General features: G+C 43.2%; 1 long non-coding RNA gene across 1 annotated transcript in view; it reads left to right on the plus strand.

Annotated features, from left to right (window-relative positions):
* LOC132531214 (uncharacterized) overlaps positions 1 to 18197 on the plus strand; it is a 120659-nt gene that overhangs the window by 83339 nt on the left and 19123 nt on the right. Inside the window, exons 6-8 of the long non-coding RNA XR_009544044.1 lie at positions 15007 to 15143; positions 16663 to 16913; positions 17010 to 17050. This is a non-coding gene — a long non-coding RNA (uncharacterized LOC132531214). The remainder of the gene's footprint in view (positions 1 to 15006; positions 15144 to 16662; positions 16914 to 17009; positions 17051 to 18197) is intronic.

The raw sequence follows: 18197 nt of genomic DNA on the forward strand, positions 1-18197 counted from the left end.
AACAGAGTCCAACAACACATTAAAAGGATCATATACCATGATCAAGTGGGATTTATCCCAGGGATGCAAGGATTCTTCAATATACACAAATCAATCAATGTGATACACCATATTAACAAATTGAAGGAGAAAAACCATGTGATCATCTCAATAAATGCAGAAAAAGCTTTTGACAAAATTCAATACCCATTTATGATAAAAAAAAAAAAAACTCTCCAGAAAGTGGGCATAGAGGGAACCTACCTCAACATAATAAAGGCCATATATGACAAACCCACAGCAAACATCATTCTCAATGGTGAAAACCTGAAAGCATTTCCTCTAAGATCAGGAACAAGACAAGGATGTCCACTCTCACCACTATTATTCAACATAGTTTTGGAAGTCCTAGCCATGGCAATCAGAGAAGAAAAAGAAATAAAACGAATACAAATTGGAAAAGAAGAAGTAAAACTGTCACTATTTGCAGATGACATGATACTATACATAGAGAATCCTAAAGATGCCACCAGAAATCTACTAGAGCTAATCAATGAATTTGGTAAAGTTGCAGGATACAAAATTAATGCACAGAAATCTCTTGCATTCCTATATACTAATGATGAAAAATCTGAAAGAGAAATTAAGGAAACACTCTCATTTACCATTGCAACAAAAAGAATAAAATACCTAGGAATAAACCTACCTAGGGAGACAAAAGACCTGTATGCAGAAAACTGTAAGACACTGATGAAAGAAATTAAAGATGATACCAACAGATGGAGAGATATACCATGTTCTTGGATTGGAAGAATCAATATTGTGAAAATGACTATACTACCCAAAGCAATCTACAGATTCAGTGCAATCCCTATTAAATTACCAATGGCATTTTTTTTACAGAACTAGAACAAAAAATGTTAAAAATTTGTATGGAAGCACAAAAGATCCCGTATAGCCAAAGCAGTCTTGAGGGAAAAAAGTGGACCTGGAGGAATCAGACTCCCTGACTTCAGACTATACTGTAAAGCTACAGTAATCAAGAAAATATGGTACTGGCACAAAAACAGAAATATAGATCAATGGAACAGGATAGAAAGCCCAGAGATAAACCCACACACCTATGTTCAACTAATCTATGACAAAAGAGGCAAGGATAGCCAATGGCGAAAAGACAGTCTCTTCAATAAGTGGTGCTGGGAAAACTGGACATGTAAAAGAATGAAATTAGAACACTCCCTAACACCATACACAAAAATAAACTCAAAATGGATTAGAGACCTAAATGTAAGACCGGACACTATAAAACTCTTAGAGGGAAACATAGGAAGAACACTCTTTGACATAAATCACAGCAAGATCGTTTTTGATCCACCTCCTAGAGTAATGGAAATAAAAACAAAAATAAACAAATGGGACCTAATGAAACATCAAAGCTTTTGCATAGCAAAGGAAACCATAACAAGATGAAAAGACAACCCTCAGAATGGGAGAAAATATTTGCAAATGAATCAACGGACAAAGGATTAATCTCTAAAATATATAAACAGCTCATGCAGCTCAATATTAAAAAAACAAACAACCCAATCCAAAAATGGGCAGAAGACCTAAATAGACATTTCTCCAAAGAAGACATACAGATGGCCAAGAAGCACTTGAAAAGCTGCTCAACATCACTAATTATTAGAGAAATGCAAATCAAAACTACAATGAGGTATCACCTCACACCAGTTAGAATGGGCCTCATCAGAAAATCTACAAACAGCAAATCCTAGAGAGGGTATGGAGAAAAGGGAACCCTCTTGCATTATTAGTGGGAATGTAAATTGATACAGCCACTATGAAGAACAGTATGGAGGTTTCTTAAAAAACTAAAAATAGAGTTACCATATGATCCAGCAATCCCACTACTGGGCATATACCCAGAGAAAACCATAATTCAAAAAGACACATGCACCCCAATGTTCATTGCAATACCATTACAAAAGCCAGGTCATGGAAGCAACCTAAATGCCCATCGACAGATGAATGGATAAAGAAGATGTGGTACATATACACAATGGAATATTTTTCAGCCATAAAAAGGAATGAAATTAGGTCATTTGTTAAGATGTGGATGGATCTAGAGACTGTCATACAGAGTGAAGTCAGAAAGAGAAAAACAAATATCGTATATTAACACATATATGTGGAACCTAGAAAAATGGTACAGATGAACCAGTTTGCAGGGCAGAAATTGAGACACAGATATAAAGAACAGACATACGGACTCCAAGGGGGGCAAGCGGCAGGGGTGGTGGTGGTGGTGGTGTGATGAATTGGGAGATTGGGATTGACATGTATACACTGATGTGTATAAAACTGATGACTAGGGCTTCCCTGGTGGCACAATGGTTGAGAGTCCGCCTGCCGACGCAGGGGACACGGGTTCATGCCCTGGTCCGGGAGGATCCCACATGCCATGGAGCGGATGGGCCTGTGAGCCATGGCCGCTGAGCCTGTGCGTCCGGAGCCTGTGCTCCGCAATGGGAGAGGCCACAACAGTGAGAGGCCAACGTACCGCAAACAAAAACAAAAACAAAACAACAACAAAAAAAACTGATGACTAATAAGAACCTGCTGTATAAAAAAATAAATAAAATTCAAAAATTCAGAAAAAATAAAATAAAATAAAATTTTTGTCTGCTAATCCCCCCCCCGCAAAAAAAAAGAGTTAATGAGGAAATTAAGAGTGCTATGTGGTGATATTTGTCATAACAGGTACCCATTGGTGGTGACACCTACAAGGTTTCCCATAATCTCTTAGGCAATAAAAGAAATGTAGGACTGAGTGATAGTTTACTATTTGAAAATATTTTATTTTATTTGGGACATTGATGGCTTTCCCTACATTCCTGCATCAACATATGAAAAATTGAGGCAAAAGTATCTTTTTCATGTCAGCAAGTTCAGTTTTCTAAAAAAATTATCAGTTAAATTTCTAATTGTTAGAATAGTACCAGCTCCAATTAAAATGTAATACCCACAGTTTTCAGTTTTCATCCACTTAGGGAAACATGTAAAATGAAAACCAATTTCAAAGGGAAAAAGAACAATAAGAAAGTCCCATTCAAAATGGAGCCAAGTCATCTGGAATTGGGTTGGGTTCATTTTTGGTGGGTGGCTCTCCCAAGTGCTTTCCTGCCATCTCCTTCGGCATTCCTTAACTCCACTGGGGGCTGGAAAGTAAGTATGGATTCCACTCATAGGCTAAACACTAGAATAATCTGTACCACCAAGTTAGAAAAAGGAAACCCCTCAGTATTCATGCTGAGGAAACTACATACGAGGTGAACTACTACTGCTGATCTTCTAGCAAAACAGTTGAAGTGTTATTTCCCAAGGCTATTTCTCTTAAATATATCTATGTATGAATATATATATTCATACATAGATATATATATATATGCCATCTACTCACTGTATCCTCACATGGCAGAAGGGGCAGGGGAGCTCTTTGGGGTCTCTTTTTATAAGCATATAATCCCACTCATGACGGCTCCACTCTCATGACTTAATCACCTCCCAAAGACCATCACCTCCAAATACCATCACACTGCAAATTTGGTTTCAACACGTGAATTTTGCAGGGACACAAACAGTCAGTCCATATATATGGCAGGCAGCACCTACTGCCCAAGGTGTGTTAATGTTTCTTCCTAACCAGTAAACTAAGGTCTCTAAGCTTACTAAGGTCAGCTTGTCATAATACATGTATCCTTCCTATTCATCAGTAGGTACTCAATTAATGCTTCTTTAAGGAGGAAAGGACATCTCACAGCCCAGCCTCACTGGTTCACAGAACCGTGAGAGCACCCCTTGGCTCTCGGGATGTCCCCAGATCTCAATTCTGGGGACACCCTAAGGCCAGTTTGTAGTGAAGCCCAAGAGCTCACTTGGACTGCCCCTCGCTGACCCAGATGGAAAACCCAGGTCAGTGAGCCATGGCTGGCTTCCAGAGCTGGAGAATGAGACAAACCACAAATCTCATGACTCAATGATCTTCCATGTCGGGGGTAGATGAGTGTTTCTGGCCCTGGCTTGGTAGGATCCCAGGGAAGGATGCAGTTAATTCCCTTTAGTCACTCTGGGTCATAATTTCCTAAAAGATAGACCCAGCCTGAGGCTACAAGAAAACAGAGGCAGCTTTGGGCCCATCTCTGAGAAACACATTTCAACTTATCTAATCCATTTTCCCTTTGGGTAAGCAGCTTCAGCTGGCAGCAAGCCTCATTTCTTTTCTCTCTGCTGGAACTCCTTGATTTTAGGCCTTTGTCTTAAGCTGTGGCAAAACTGATCTCTGACTGCACAATATGACTGAGACTATTGAGTCCCATTAAGCCCAGTGGTGGTAATAGATCAGATATCCATGTAAAGAGTTAATCCCTGACTTGTCACCACAACTTCCTTTAGACTATTATTAATATTGAAAAGAATAATTCTTCTGTATACCATCCTGGTCTCCACTTATTTAGGACTTTTAAAATTGTTGTTACATAATGAGGTGACTTAAATGTGAAGGCTTCTGGGACTGGTTTTTGTCATTTATCTCTTTGTTCATGTTTGTTTCCCCTTTGGCACTTACCAGAAGAGTCAAGAACTAGAGAGGAAAACCCCAGTGAGTTCAAATGATCCAAAAGGGACTAGGATTTACTAGAACCAAAGGCTTATTGAAAGAGTTACAAAGGAAAGCACAACGCTGAGATTGTGTGTGTGTGTGTGTGTGTGTGTGTGTGTGTGTGGTGTGTATCACAAGGGCAGAAGGAGAGAGGATGAGAGAGCAAAATGGCCTTGTGTGGGGTGGGCAGGTGGAGGTGTGACGTGAAATACCTGTGACCAGACACACACCTGGCAGATTTGAAGCCTGAGAGTAACACACATGCTCCCTGTTACCCATCTCCTGGTATTTCCTCAATTAGCATCCAGCCTCCCACACTTCTTCCTGTGTCCTCTCCTAACCTAATTAGTAAAAGATTAAATTTCTCCTGAGTAAGTGGCAGAATCTCTTCAGGTGTAGTCTCTTTTGGCTAGGACCAAATATATAACATTACGGATAGCAGTAGGAATCCAGTAATTAATTTAAAAACAAGTCAACATTCAAGATATATGCAAAAGTCCCTAAAGCTGTAGGCCACATTCCAAATAGGGCTTTAATGGCTACAGGCAAGCTTCGGGTCCTGCTCCCTCCCAGTCTAGCAGAAGGATTTTCCTTAGCTAATAAGCATTAATTGAGCACCTACTGATGAATAGGAAGGATACATGGATTATGACAAGCTGACCTTAGTCAGTTTATAGACCTTTATTTACATGTTGCTGTCGCTTCATCCTTGCTGCTAAAAACCTGGCCCAGGCTTATTACCTTTCATCTGGACCAGAACTGAAAATAGTTTCCATCTCACAGGCCAATTCCAATTAATTGGTAGTGGCTACTAGAGCCCTATGTTGAAAAGGATTTTGTGTTTAGCAGGAAAGAGTGTGGTTGACCGTTAATGGTGATCGCCATGGGCACAGGAGGGAAACTGCAGCATGCCCTCTGATCTACACTGTTGCATTAGCCTTCTAAGGGGTATGATTACCTCTATTTTCTTTCAGGAAAAGGTTAACTTTCTAAAAGATTATTTGAAAACATCTTATCAGAAAACTTCAACCCTACTCCACCTTAGCAACTCAGACCTGTTCTACCTGTCATCTATCAATCTCTCTATCATCTATCTTTTTCACATCTATTCCATATTTATCATCTCTTTCTATCTCTCTGTCTCCCCTCTCTTTCTCTCATCACACCCATCCCTTATTCTTTCAGCTCCATCACCCCTTTCTCCCAGTTCAGCTGCTGCTCATCTCTACTCTTTTCTCTTAATCCATCATTGACAACATGGCTGGACCTCAGGACACAACTCTTCTGTCACTCTCTTGTGAGCAGCCTCAGCCTCATTGCCCCCTTCCTTTTGCTGTGTCAGTCCCACAAACCCTTTTCTGTGGATCACCCCAACCATTTTCCTACTTTCTTCCTATGTGAGGGCCCCTGAGTGTGGCATAGGAATTCACAGTCTTGTGGTTTGGGTTTGACAACCCATGTCCTCTGACCTCAACTGGGTTCTCAGCACAGCCACCCTTTCACAGGTCCTTGATCAGCATCCTTTCCTCCCCTGATTCTCCCAGCTGCCATCTTAAACCTTCACCACTACACCCCAACCATGGCCACCTTTCTCTCAGCAGATGACCAAGGCTTCTGTTTTAGGCAGTTTGGGCTGTTATAGCAAAATACCATAGACTTATGGGTGGCTTAAAAATAGACATTTATTTCTCACGGTTATGGAGGCTGGCAATTCCAACATCACGCTGCTTGCAGATTTGGTGTCTGGTGAGAGCCCTCTTCCTGGTTTGCAGATGGCTGCCTTCTTGCTGTTCTCTCATGTGGCAGGGTGAGAAAAGGCTCTGGTCTCTTCCTCTTCTAGTAAGGACAGTAATCCCATCATAGGGACTCTACCCTCATGACCTCATCTAAACCTAATTATCTCCCAAAGGCCCCACCTCCAACATATCATCACATTAGGGATTAGGACTTCAACATATGAATTTGGGGGACATAAACATTTAGTCCATAACACCTTTTATTTAATGAACTCCCTCAACACCCACCCTTGAAACTTCAGGCACGTCTGCAGTCACACTCACCTTCCAGCTTTCGCAAAGGAAAAGCTGGATTCTCTCCTGCCGAGAGCCTCCTCTGGGGCTCTGGATCCAATCTCTCCTGGGCCTTTGCTCTCTACTTTTTACTTCTTCTCCCCACTTCTGGTCCCTCCCTTGCAGCCTAGAAACATGATCAGGTCTCTCCCTTCTTAAAACTTCTCTCCCCAACCTGCCTGCCATTGTCCCTCTCCCTCACAGCCAAGTTCCTGGAAAAGTCCATTCCTTCATGACCCCATCCACATACCTGTCTTACCTGTCCAGCTTATGGCAGACTCTGTCACTTTTATTGGCTTTCCAGATACCAGACCTTCCTCTTCTCCCTTGATTTTTCCTCCTCGAGCCCTACACTTTAAATGATGGGGTAACCTGGAGATTTGAAAGTTGGTCTGTTCTAACACCAAAGGCTGATCCTGTAAGCATCATGCCATGCTCTAGTCCTTTAGGAGCTCTCACCATATGAAGAGTGAGCATTGTCACACCAGAGGATAAAGAGGATGGAGAAGGTACCGCTGTTTCCAACAGAAGGAGAAGTATGAAGAACATTCACATTCCACAAATTCCTAATCTGCACTGCTGCTTCTGTAGCATCCTCTTTAACTCTGGCTAAAGAATGTGTAAAATGTGAATTTCCTGTTTGAATAAGATGCCTGTATTTAACTGCAAGTATTGTCACAAAAAGGGTACCTAAGTACCTGTTTCCAGGGAGGGCAGCAGCCGGAACTCACCTGCCTGCCTGGTTCAGGGACCTGGAACGTCCAAGCGACCACCAGCGTTTTGCGCCAAAGAGTATCTGAAGGAAAAGGAAGACTTTTCTCCAAGTCCTGGACTTTGCGATTAGGATCCTCATGTAAAGGAGAAGAAGAAAGATGAGACTCCCGAAACTCCTTTATGAGATGGAGAACTTGCCCTGAGTGGGAGGGGTTGGGCTCAGGGTCCCAAAAAGGGTGAGAGAATCAACCCTGGCCCCTTTCCAACTGGTCTGGTTGGGACTGGTCTCTGGTTCATCAGACAGACATCTGATACTAGCAGGCCTATGCTTTCTGAGGCCCATGGGGAGGACTGCCTCTCTACGGGGCCACAACCTCAGACCTGGGGCGGGAACACCCCAAGCAGCTTCTCTGAGCTCTGGCAAACGTTGACATCCTGGGAAACCAGGTGGTGCTCGAAATCAAATACCTCTTTGTAACTCAGACCCTTGATTTCTTTCCCTGTGGCTGGTGAGGCCCAGGAAAAATGCTCCCCTTGGAAGTGAAATCCAGAGATAAACAACTGAGAAGCTCACCAACCGGCTGGAGAAGTTCCACTTCCTCTGCAGAGAGTGGGTTTTGGAATAATAATGCTCTATTTCATAAGCTACATTCCAGTTTCAAGAGCCCAGTGACTATAACCATTCATCTCCATAGACAATTAGTCTCTCAAAGTTCTTTTCAAGCGCCGGAGGCTCTTGTGTCTGCCCCACAGCCTCTCTGGATGAGGCTGTGCCATAGTGAGGTAGGTCCCAAGATGTGAAAATATAATCAGACCCAATATTCAAGAAACCAGAATGCTAATTTCCTAAAGTGCTTAGTCACTTTTAGCCACTGATTGCCTCCTCTGTGATTGGGCCCAGTGTGAATCTGAGTGAGTCATCTATCGGGATAAGTATATACAGGAGAGACCAGCAGGACTTTTTACCAATCTCAGGTCTACTGGCTAATGAATTTGGCATCTGGGCAGTGTTCCTTGTACCTCATCATTTCATTCATTTATATATATATATATATATATAGATATATATAGATATATATATATATATATATATATATATATATATATAGGAAGCGGGCTTTCAGACACCAAATGTGCTGGTGCCTTGATCATGGACTTTCCAGCCTCTAAAACAGTGAGAAATAAGTTTCTGTTGCCTATAAGCCACCCAGTCTATGGTATCCGGTTACAGTGGCCTGAACAGACCAAAACAGCACCTCTGCAAACTATCCACAAGTTCCAAAGAGCATGCAAGATATATATAGATATATAGAGAAGATATATAGAGACATATAGAGAAGATATATATAGATACATAGAGAAGGAAATGCGTGAGGTTCAGAGAAAGAAGGAAAGTTTCTTGAGGATGTGAGCTATGAACTGATTCTAAATACAAAGCAATGAATTGTTTTAGTTTTTAAAATAACTTTGGAATTTTTTTGAATATTTATTTATTTATTTAGGCTGCTCCAGGTCTTAGTTGCAACATGCAGACTTCTTAGTTGCAGCATGAGGACTCCTAGTCATGACGTGCATGTGGGATCTAGTTCCCCAACCAGGGATCGAACCCAGGCCCCCTTCACTGAGCGTGCAGTCTTACCCACTGGACCACCAGAGAAGTCCCAACTTTGGAATTTTTAATTATAAAACTAACTGTTTATATTAGGAAATACAGGTTAGAAAAAAAAAAGTTTAAACTCCCAACTACCTCACCACCAAGAAGTAACTGTTGGGCATCACCCTGCAACCCAGGCCCCATTTTTTCTACCCTTCCCCTCCCTTTCTATCATTCGGATCTACTTCACACCTACAAAGCATCCTCATTAGATTTCATTTCACAAAATGTTTTCAATGCTAAAGCAAGTTTGAAAACTACTGCTAAACACCAGGGTCAGATAAGCCTCCCTGAATCCTGACTCCTTTGTATCAGGGTCCTTCTGATCAGCCTCCAAAGGCAACCTCCTTAGCTTGGTCATTTGGGGCCTCTGCTTCTGGCCACCGTCTATCTTTGCACCCTGGGCACAGCTCTTCTATTCAAATATTTGCATTCATTTGCAAACATTTTCATTCAAAACCTGAGTTTGTCTAGCTTTATTGGCCTATGTGTCACAGCAATAGCAGCTTCCTCCGTTGCTCCACCTGAGTGCTGCGAGATCTCTGAGGCCTCTCAGAGTCACACCCGGAAATTTCACCCCATGCATTGTTTGACATGTACTCACAACATGCCACAAACACACGGCCCCTGCCATGTTCTTCCTTTCCCATGCCAGCCACCCTTATGCCCCACGTTTATGCTTTTGGCCAAGGCCACCACTCCTGTATGTACCCTCCACAAATACTGTAATGTCTTTTCTCTCGATGAGCCCAAGACTCAACCCTCAAGGTGCCAGCACTGTGTCCCCTGGAGTCCTTAAGGCACAGGTGGTAGGCCAGCTTGCACCCCTGGACTCCAGGGGACACTACTCACAGCTCTATGACTCAGATCCTTCCTCATAGCAGCTCCTTGGTCATCTGCGCTCTTTCAACAGGCTCAGACCAGAGTCCTTCCCAGTCTCCTGTCCCTGACCCCCCACAGGGCACCCTTGACAGTCTACTCATGCAAGTGCACATCCGAGAGCTATGTGTCTGGCTGTACTTGGATGTACTCAGAGGTACTTGGATATATTCTAGTCTTGCTGGTAGAAAGAGTTTAGATTCAAACCAGGAATCCCACTACATTCCCTTTAAGACCCTCAGACTTAGCACCAACCTTTATCAAATCTTCTCTGTCTCAGTCTAAATAAACTTATAAGCCTCTGTAGCAATCATGGTTGTACAACTAATTTGAAAATTAATCATGTTTTCGCTTGTGACAACTCTTTTCTTTTCTCAAATTGGTGTTAAAATTTTTATTGTACTAGAAAAAATATATTTTAAAGGAATATCTTTCTGATTCTGAGGATATTGAGCAAAGATATTCCCCTTCTCTATTAGTCCTTAAGAACATAGGCATAGCTTGAATAATTTAAAAGCATCAACATTTCATGTTTATGTCTTGCTCCGTCATTGATATAAGGACCGTGGTTTTGACTGCTTTCCATTTGTAACCATGCCTGGTATTCAGTGGGCACTCATATACCAGGTGGTTCTTTCATTTTAGAGAGGTTTAAGGTTATTATTTGTACCTTAAAATAGCAGAGGATAAAAGACAAGACAAAGTAAAAGAGGACAGAAGAAGTTATACAAAACAAAAAATTCCAGAAAGAATAACCATGGAAGAAAGCTTACTTTAGCATTTTGGTGATAGGATAAAAGATTCCTGAGGTAATCTCCCTTCTTGTAGGTATTGCTTTAAATGCACATATTGAGTATCTCATTCACCCATCCCACAAATACATATTAAGCACCTACTGTGTATCAAATAGACAACACCCCTGCCCTCCAGAAACTTCCAGTCTAATAGAGAGAGGCAGAGACTAAACCAGATCCTTTCAGACTGTAGTAAGTACAACGAGGAAATAAATAGAATGGGGAGTAAGGATGCAGCTCCTTTAGATTAAATGGTCAAGGAAGCTTTTCTGAGGAGGTGATACTTAGGCTGAAACAGATGGTTGACAAGGCAACAACTACAGGCAGAGTCAGGAAAAGAATGTTCCCAGAGCTACTACATGCAGTCCCACAGGTTGTGCACTGCCCATGCGCTCCATTCACATGGACAACAGTGGCATCCCTGAGAGTTGTGCAGCGCAGCAGCTCAGAGTATTTCAGGCACATGTAAGTCAGTTCACTTGTATAGTTAATTTCCTTTGCTCAAGTTGACTTGCACATCTACTGACATGCACCTAGTCCATCTGGACACAATGGCAATCAAATTAACCATGTGATGGTTCAGACAAGTCAAGAAAATGACCCTCAGCAAATTGCAGGCTGGACTCGATCGATCGGCTTATGACTATATGTTCTCCACTTCTGGAGACATGGGAGATGAGCCTAGAAATTAACACAGTTCAAGTGGGAAAAGCTTGAGGTCATTTTGGGAACCAATCCATTGTCTACTCCTATAGTCATAATGCCAGGAAAAGGAAAGGTGAGTAATTGCTATCCAAGCCTAAAGCTGGTTTTCAGGGTGAGAACTCCTCCCTCTTCAGGAATGATCAAATGTGAGGTTTGGAAAATAGCCTTTATAATTACAGACTATACTATTAAGTGCACGGCAAATTAATCATTTGACTCCGTGGCATGGTGGTATCCCTTAATGACAGGTTAATGGATTCCATGCTTAATTTTAAAAAAAAAGGACCATTAGACTTCTAGTAAAGTCAATACTGTAGCTCTTTGCTGGCCACAGATCCCCTGTTAAACTGGCCTCAAAAGCAAATGTATAGAGAAACTTTGAGGTTCCGAACTGGTTTAATGGGTTTCACAGAAGGGGTTCAAAGGGGTTCAAAGGTAGCTTTCTTGTCAATTTACAATTAGGCAATGGAGGCTTAAATAGAGCTCATATGCTGACCTCAGGCTGCTCTGGAAATGAGACATCTGGAAACTGACCCCCTGTTCCCTGAATCTCTCAGCTGATTCTACTTCCTCTCTGAACTGTGCTCATCAGTGTTTGAATCTGTCCAAGTCAGTTCTGAAGAGGAAGTTCCAGTCTCTCCTCCCCCCACACGTCTGCGTGTAGAACGTGACAGGAGTTCAGGGGGCGGGGAGCTGGCAGGATCAGAGGGCAGGATGGGGCAGAAGTAGTGCTCCTGGGCAGGCGCTGAGAACAGAGTCATGCACAACCAGGCGAAGAAAAAATGCAGGCCAGCTTTGGCAGGGGGATTATTCAAGGGCTTCCAGTTGTGGAAAGCAGGGTGGAGGTGTCCATCCACCAGCGCCAGGTGGAGCAGGGTTGTTCTGGAATATCTGATTCAAAATAGGTGGAAAGATGGGTCAGGATTCAAGACCTAAACATTGAGGGTTGAAGGACTGTAGGCTCCACATAGCTACCTAGAGCATGCTTGCGATCTTTACATATGAATCGCCTGGAACCTGGCTAAAAATGCAGATTCTGATTCAGTAAGTCTGGGGCTCTGCAGTTCTAACGAGTTCTCAGGTGATGCCAATGCTGCTGGTTTATGCATCACATGGAATACAGGGGCTACAGCACAGGGCAGGGTCCCTCCTCCTTTTCTCCTAACCATCATGGGCCCTAGAGGAACCGGGAAGCCTGGAGATTGGGCAATAGCACCACTCTTGCCCAACAAAACTGCTGACAGGACACAGCAGCGCAGAGGCTGGGAGCAGTCCAAGCCCTCTCATGCATTCCAGGGCAGGGGCTGAGCAACTGGCTGCTGGCTGAGGCTCAGAGCAGAAAGAGCCTGATCAATGGACATAAGAAAATTAGCAAATTAGAAACAAAGATGGGTTATATTTGGTGAATCAGAGGGAAAAGCTTAAAAATCTCTGTCCCTTTTTAACACCTCAAATAAAAGATCCTCATCACTCCTACCCACTGTGGTCAGTGCTCTGACTGAGGTCCCTCTGCAGAGTGGAAGTCGTCAAAGTACGTTGAACAAATGCTTACCCAGGCAGAGGGTGGGGTTTATGAGCTGTTGCTCTCTCGTACTAGGATAATGAAAAGGGAAGATTTCCTCCAGGGCCATTTTCCTGGGCTCTAAATTGGGTGCTTAATGTATGAACTTGGCTATACGATAGCACCCTGTTGTTCAATTAAACACTAGTTTAGGTGGTGTTGTGAAGGTATTTTGTAGATGCTGTTGACATCTACAATCAGCTGATGTTAAGTAAAGGTCTTGACAGTCTGGGTGCCTCATCCAATCACTTGAAAGGCCTTAAGAGCAAAAGAGGTTTCTCTGAGGTAGAAATTCCACCTGTTAAGTGCAGCTTCAGCTCCTGCCAGAGAGTCTCCAGCCAGCTGCTCCACCCCACAGACCACAGACTTGCCATTCCCCACAATCATGGAAGCTATTTGCTTTAAATAAATCTTGTTCCGTATACATTTGATCCTCATTATTCACAGATTCTCTATTTGTGAATTTGCCTACTTGCTAAACTTTATTATAATGCCAAATTAACACTCACAGTGCTTCCACAGTTATTCCTGGACACGTGTAGAGTGGTGAAAAATTTGTCACCTGATGCAACTGTTTTTCCAGCTGAGGTCGAACAACGTGACTCCAACTTCTTGTTCAGCTCTCAGACTGTAAACAAGTGTCCTTTACGTGGTCTATGTAGCGCCATGATTTTCATATTTTTGTGCTTTTTGTTGGCGATTTTGCTGTTTACAGTGGCTCCTAAGCATCTTGCTAAAGTGCCGTCTAGTGTTCTTAATGCCAGAAGGCTGTGATTTGCCTTGTGAGGAAATATGCTTCATTCAGACATCAGTTATAGTGCTGTTGGCTGTGAGTTCAATGTTAATGAATCAACAGTGTATATTAAGTAAGGTGTCTTTAAACAGAAATACAGATAAAACAAGGTTATATTTTAATCGGTTGAGGAGAATGTGACCAGAGGCTCACAGGAACCTAACCCTGTATTTCCCCTAGGAACAGTGGCTCAGTATTTCCTAATGCAGTGTTTGTGGGGACTTTATGGGACATAACTACCATGAATAACGAGAATTGACTCTGTGTGTGTGTGGTGGGGGAGGGCAGCATGCACGTGGGCATCCGCACTACTGGTTCTGTTTCTCTGGAGGCACCCGAACTGATGCACGTGCAGTACCACCCTCTCCTCCAGGGCTGGCTGTGCACTGCACAGATGATGAGGGCTTTTTGTCCTTTCTGCATTCAGATCTCTGACAATATTCTGCAGAAGGAGGAAACCAGTTCACTATAAACCATCTAGTGCATGTTAACAGTCCCCTTTTAAAAGCAGTTTTTCCCTTACTGGGTCATACTTAGGGACACAAAATATACACAAGCCCTATAATTTGGATGGTATTCCATCTCCCTGATAAAGATGGTATTCCATCTCTCCTCTGCTAGATTAGGTAATAGCTAGAATGCATTTCAGCATTTTTAATGTAATTTGGATGATAAGCCCCAAATTACTTTTCCAATATAAACCAATCAAGTCGATTCCAGTTTGAGTGACTTTACCAAAAATAAACTTCTTTATGAATGTATAAAAAGATAATTAGACTGTCTCCAAGGCATTGGGCCTATTCCCAACAATGGAGAGAAGCCAGCATGTCTCAGAGTGACATGCAGGCACCAATTTAACAACCCACTGCCCTTCCTCTCCCCACCCCAGTGGTCAGCTGTAGTCTTCTCAGAGGCTGTGGTTATGATTCTCACTTGCCTGGTCCACAGCTGCAGGCTCCATTGCTAATTCTAAATTTGTCATCTTCCATGTTGCACTGTCTGACACAGAAGGAACTGGCAAAGAGGAGTCATGTCGTAGTCAAATCCTACCCCGCTCCTGGAATACCACCCAAGCTCACGCCCTGCATGGCGTGAGTCAGCTGTGCCAGCTCTGTAGATACCGTGTGCTTTTCCCCACGTGCCCACTGACACCTGAATGAGGCTTGAAAAGGCTTATAAATAATTCTCTTTTTCCTTCAAGAACACGTCACAGCTAAGACTAAGCACCATGTATCAGCTTCCACTGATCCTGAAAGAAAATACTGTTTGAAAAAAGCTTCTTTCATGCACAGCTTCAAGAAAATCAGAACACCATTCACTTCTCAAACCACCCATAAGGTAATTCAAGTGTCAAAAAGTGTTCAACGCAAACAGAGGAAGGGGAGAGGGAGCATAATACAGTCTGAGAATCAAAGGTGTTTCCCTTTCAATGTTCAGCAATTTTCATGACATGTGAATAGTATTCTAAGCTGTTAAATGGTAGAATGGGAACTGCCTTGTCCTGTGACTATTTTTTTTTTTTATAAATTTATTTATTTATTTTTGGCTGTGTTGGGTCTTCGTTTCTGTGCGAGGGCTTTCTCTAGTGGCGGCGAGCGGGGGCCACTCTTCATTGCGGTGCGTGGGCCTCTCACTGTTGTGGCCTCTCCTGTTGCGGAGCACAAGCTCCAGACGCGCAGGCTCAGTAGTTGTGGCTCACGGGCCTAGTTGCTCCGCGGCATGTGGGATCCTCCCAGACCAGGGCTCGAACCTGTGTCCCCTGCATTTGCTGGCAGATTCTCAACCACTGCGCCACCAGGGAAGCCCCGTCCTGTGACTATTGAATTGATACACTAAGTAAGAATGATATACTAAATACAATTAAAATGAGTATTACCCTTCCACCAAATAAAAAATTGTAAAAATATATGTAGTAAACAAACTGACTGAGTCAAATTATTTCGACCAGAAAAAAAATGTCAAAAATGGCTAAACAGGACTAACTCTTATGAAGTTTGGCTTATAGGGCCCATCTCTCCCTGTGGCTCTTTGTCCTACATTTTCCCACCCTTCTGGTCACCTCCCTTCCCCCACGCCAGGTGTCAGGTCCTCCTTCCCCTGCTCTCAGCTGGTTGCTCCTTTCAAAAGGATTCAATTAAGTCAGGGGTTGGAAACAACAGCCGTCAGGCCAAATGGAGCCCATCTCTTGTTTTTGTAAATGAAATTTTATAGAAACCCGGCCATGCTTATTCCTTACCTCAATGGCTGCCTCTGCCTTACAATGACAAGAGTTGAGTAGCTCCAACAGAGACCCTACAGCCCACAAAGCTTAAAATATTTACTATTTGATCCTTTATAGAAAAAGTCTGCTAGCCCCTGAATCAAGTCCCTCGCACTAAGGTATTACAGTTTTAATATGTTACTTCTCCAGGAGAAGAGATCCATTACTTGGATTTTAATAGGAGGTAACTTCTTAATTTAAAGAAAGTAATGGCTAATAGCAGGCTTTTACTCATCGGCAGTGGGATACTCAGGAGATACTTTGGGGTAGGGGCATTTCTTAAGTTCAGTTACTATCTATTCCACCTGCCCATCAACCCAGTTGTGGGACCACCTACTGAGGATTTTGATAAAGGGTTACAATTGTTTGGAGAAAGACTTGAAAGCGAGGTCGGTCTGAAAGCAGTTTGGGACTGCTGCAGCTGGCATTGTGGAGAGGAAAACACACAACCCAAGAGATTATAATTTGTCTCCGCCTGACTCAAATGTTTTTTCTTATCACTTAAAGACTAACAAAAACATTCTGAGGTCCAGTTAAAGAGAGTCAGATTCCTGACTTCGGTTGTCCCCTAATCTTTTGCCTTTTTACTTTTCACAGATATCTAACTTCACAAAAATAAATCTTCTTTATGGCACACCGAAGATTTTCTCTCTGAAGTTCCCATGAGCGGTGTTATTTATCTATAAAGAAGTCTCCTCCAAGAAAGCAGCAACAGCGAGCTCATGGTGCAGCCTTTCTTCCAGAACAGAGGGGCTCGATTCTCACTGGCATTATTAGGCAGACTTCATGAGACTTTGAAGTGGCCGCTGTACCAAATGGAAACAGAGCATCTGGTTTCCCATCTCAAGGTGATGCACGGGATTGATGGTCACTCCTAACATTCGTTTGTTCAGTATATTACATCCCAAAATGTTCTCCTAAACATTCTCTTGTTTAATCCTCAGGACAATCCTTTGACATGAAAATTGTCATCCCCTTTTTACAGGTAAGGAAATGAAGGATGTGAAGGGTTAAATGACTCACTTTGGATCAAACAGCTGTTGAAGGTGGATTCAGAAGAAAAAGTCAGGTCTTCAGAGTCCTCTCAGGGTAGGGGTTTATTCTCTGAGCTCATGCTGGAGGAAACCGGGGGCCTCGTCAAGAGCAGTGAGACTAGTGCAGTCGTTTGTGGAAGTCTTGAAGGTCACGGTTTTGTCACTCTTCCGGTACAAGAGTGGTAAGTGGCAGCCTAAAGAGGTAGAGGCTTCATTCAGATGTGCCTATGAGCTGCCCAAGGTGAGCACCAGGATGTCATCCCACACGGCTCCTGGACCCTCCTGGGACGGGGCTCATATAGCACTAGCACTTCAGCGGGGCTTTGTGCAAACTAGAAAATGGCAGGCCAATTATACAAAGGTGTTCCTTCCCTCAGCTGACTCAGCCCTGGGCCAGGCCTCAGCTCAGCAAGCTGAGTGGGCTAGATCCAGCCCCTGCTCGAGTCCCTCACCCAGAAAAGGCATCATTGCCCAGGCACAGCTGGTACAACCATCCTGGGCCCACACAGTTCAGAGAGCTCCCTTCACCAAGAGGGGATGTTTCTCAAAAGAAAGATAACCTTACTGAGAAGAACTGAATCCATACGGGACCATAAACACTGCACAGTTTACCAAGAAGGTGCCAGTTACAGTCTAAACTTAGTATGGTTTGGGTAGTGAGGACAGTCTTTCTGAGCTGGAGAACTAGAGCTGGTCCCAGTCCAGCTCATCTCCCTTACCTGGTCCTCCCTCTTAGCTAAGCCCCTCTCTGTATCCCACTCAAGTCCATTTCTCCCATTAATTTAAGTGCTGCCTCACTGAATGGAAACTTCCTTGAACTGGAGGGAACACACAGCTAGCAGAAGGGTGTAATTATTCTTTGTGAGTGGATGGGTGGCCACCCCCTTCAGCATGTCTCTGTCACACCAAGGCAGGCAACCCTGCTGGGCTAGGACATCTCCTCCAAGACTACACATTTCCAAGACACCAGCTGCCATCAGAACATCCTGGGTCTCTCCCCATTCCTCCTCTAAATGTTCTTGGGAGCCCATATCATCCTCTAGGCCACTGGGCAAAGTCCAGCTGAGCTCATTAATCATATACACTCACCTTTCCTTG

This window comes from Lagenorhynchus albirostris, chromosome 13 (genome assembly GCF_949774975.1).
Source record: "Lagenorhynchus albirostris chromosome 13, mLagAlb1.1, whole genome shotgun sequence".
Taxonomy (NCBI): Eukaryota; Metazoa; Chordata; class Mammalia; order Artiodactyla; family Delphinidae; genus Lagenorhynchus; species Lagenorhynchus albirostris.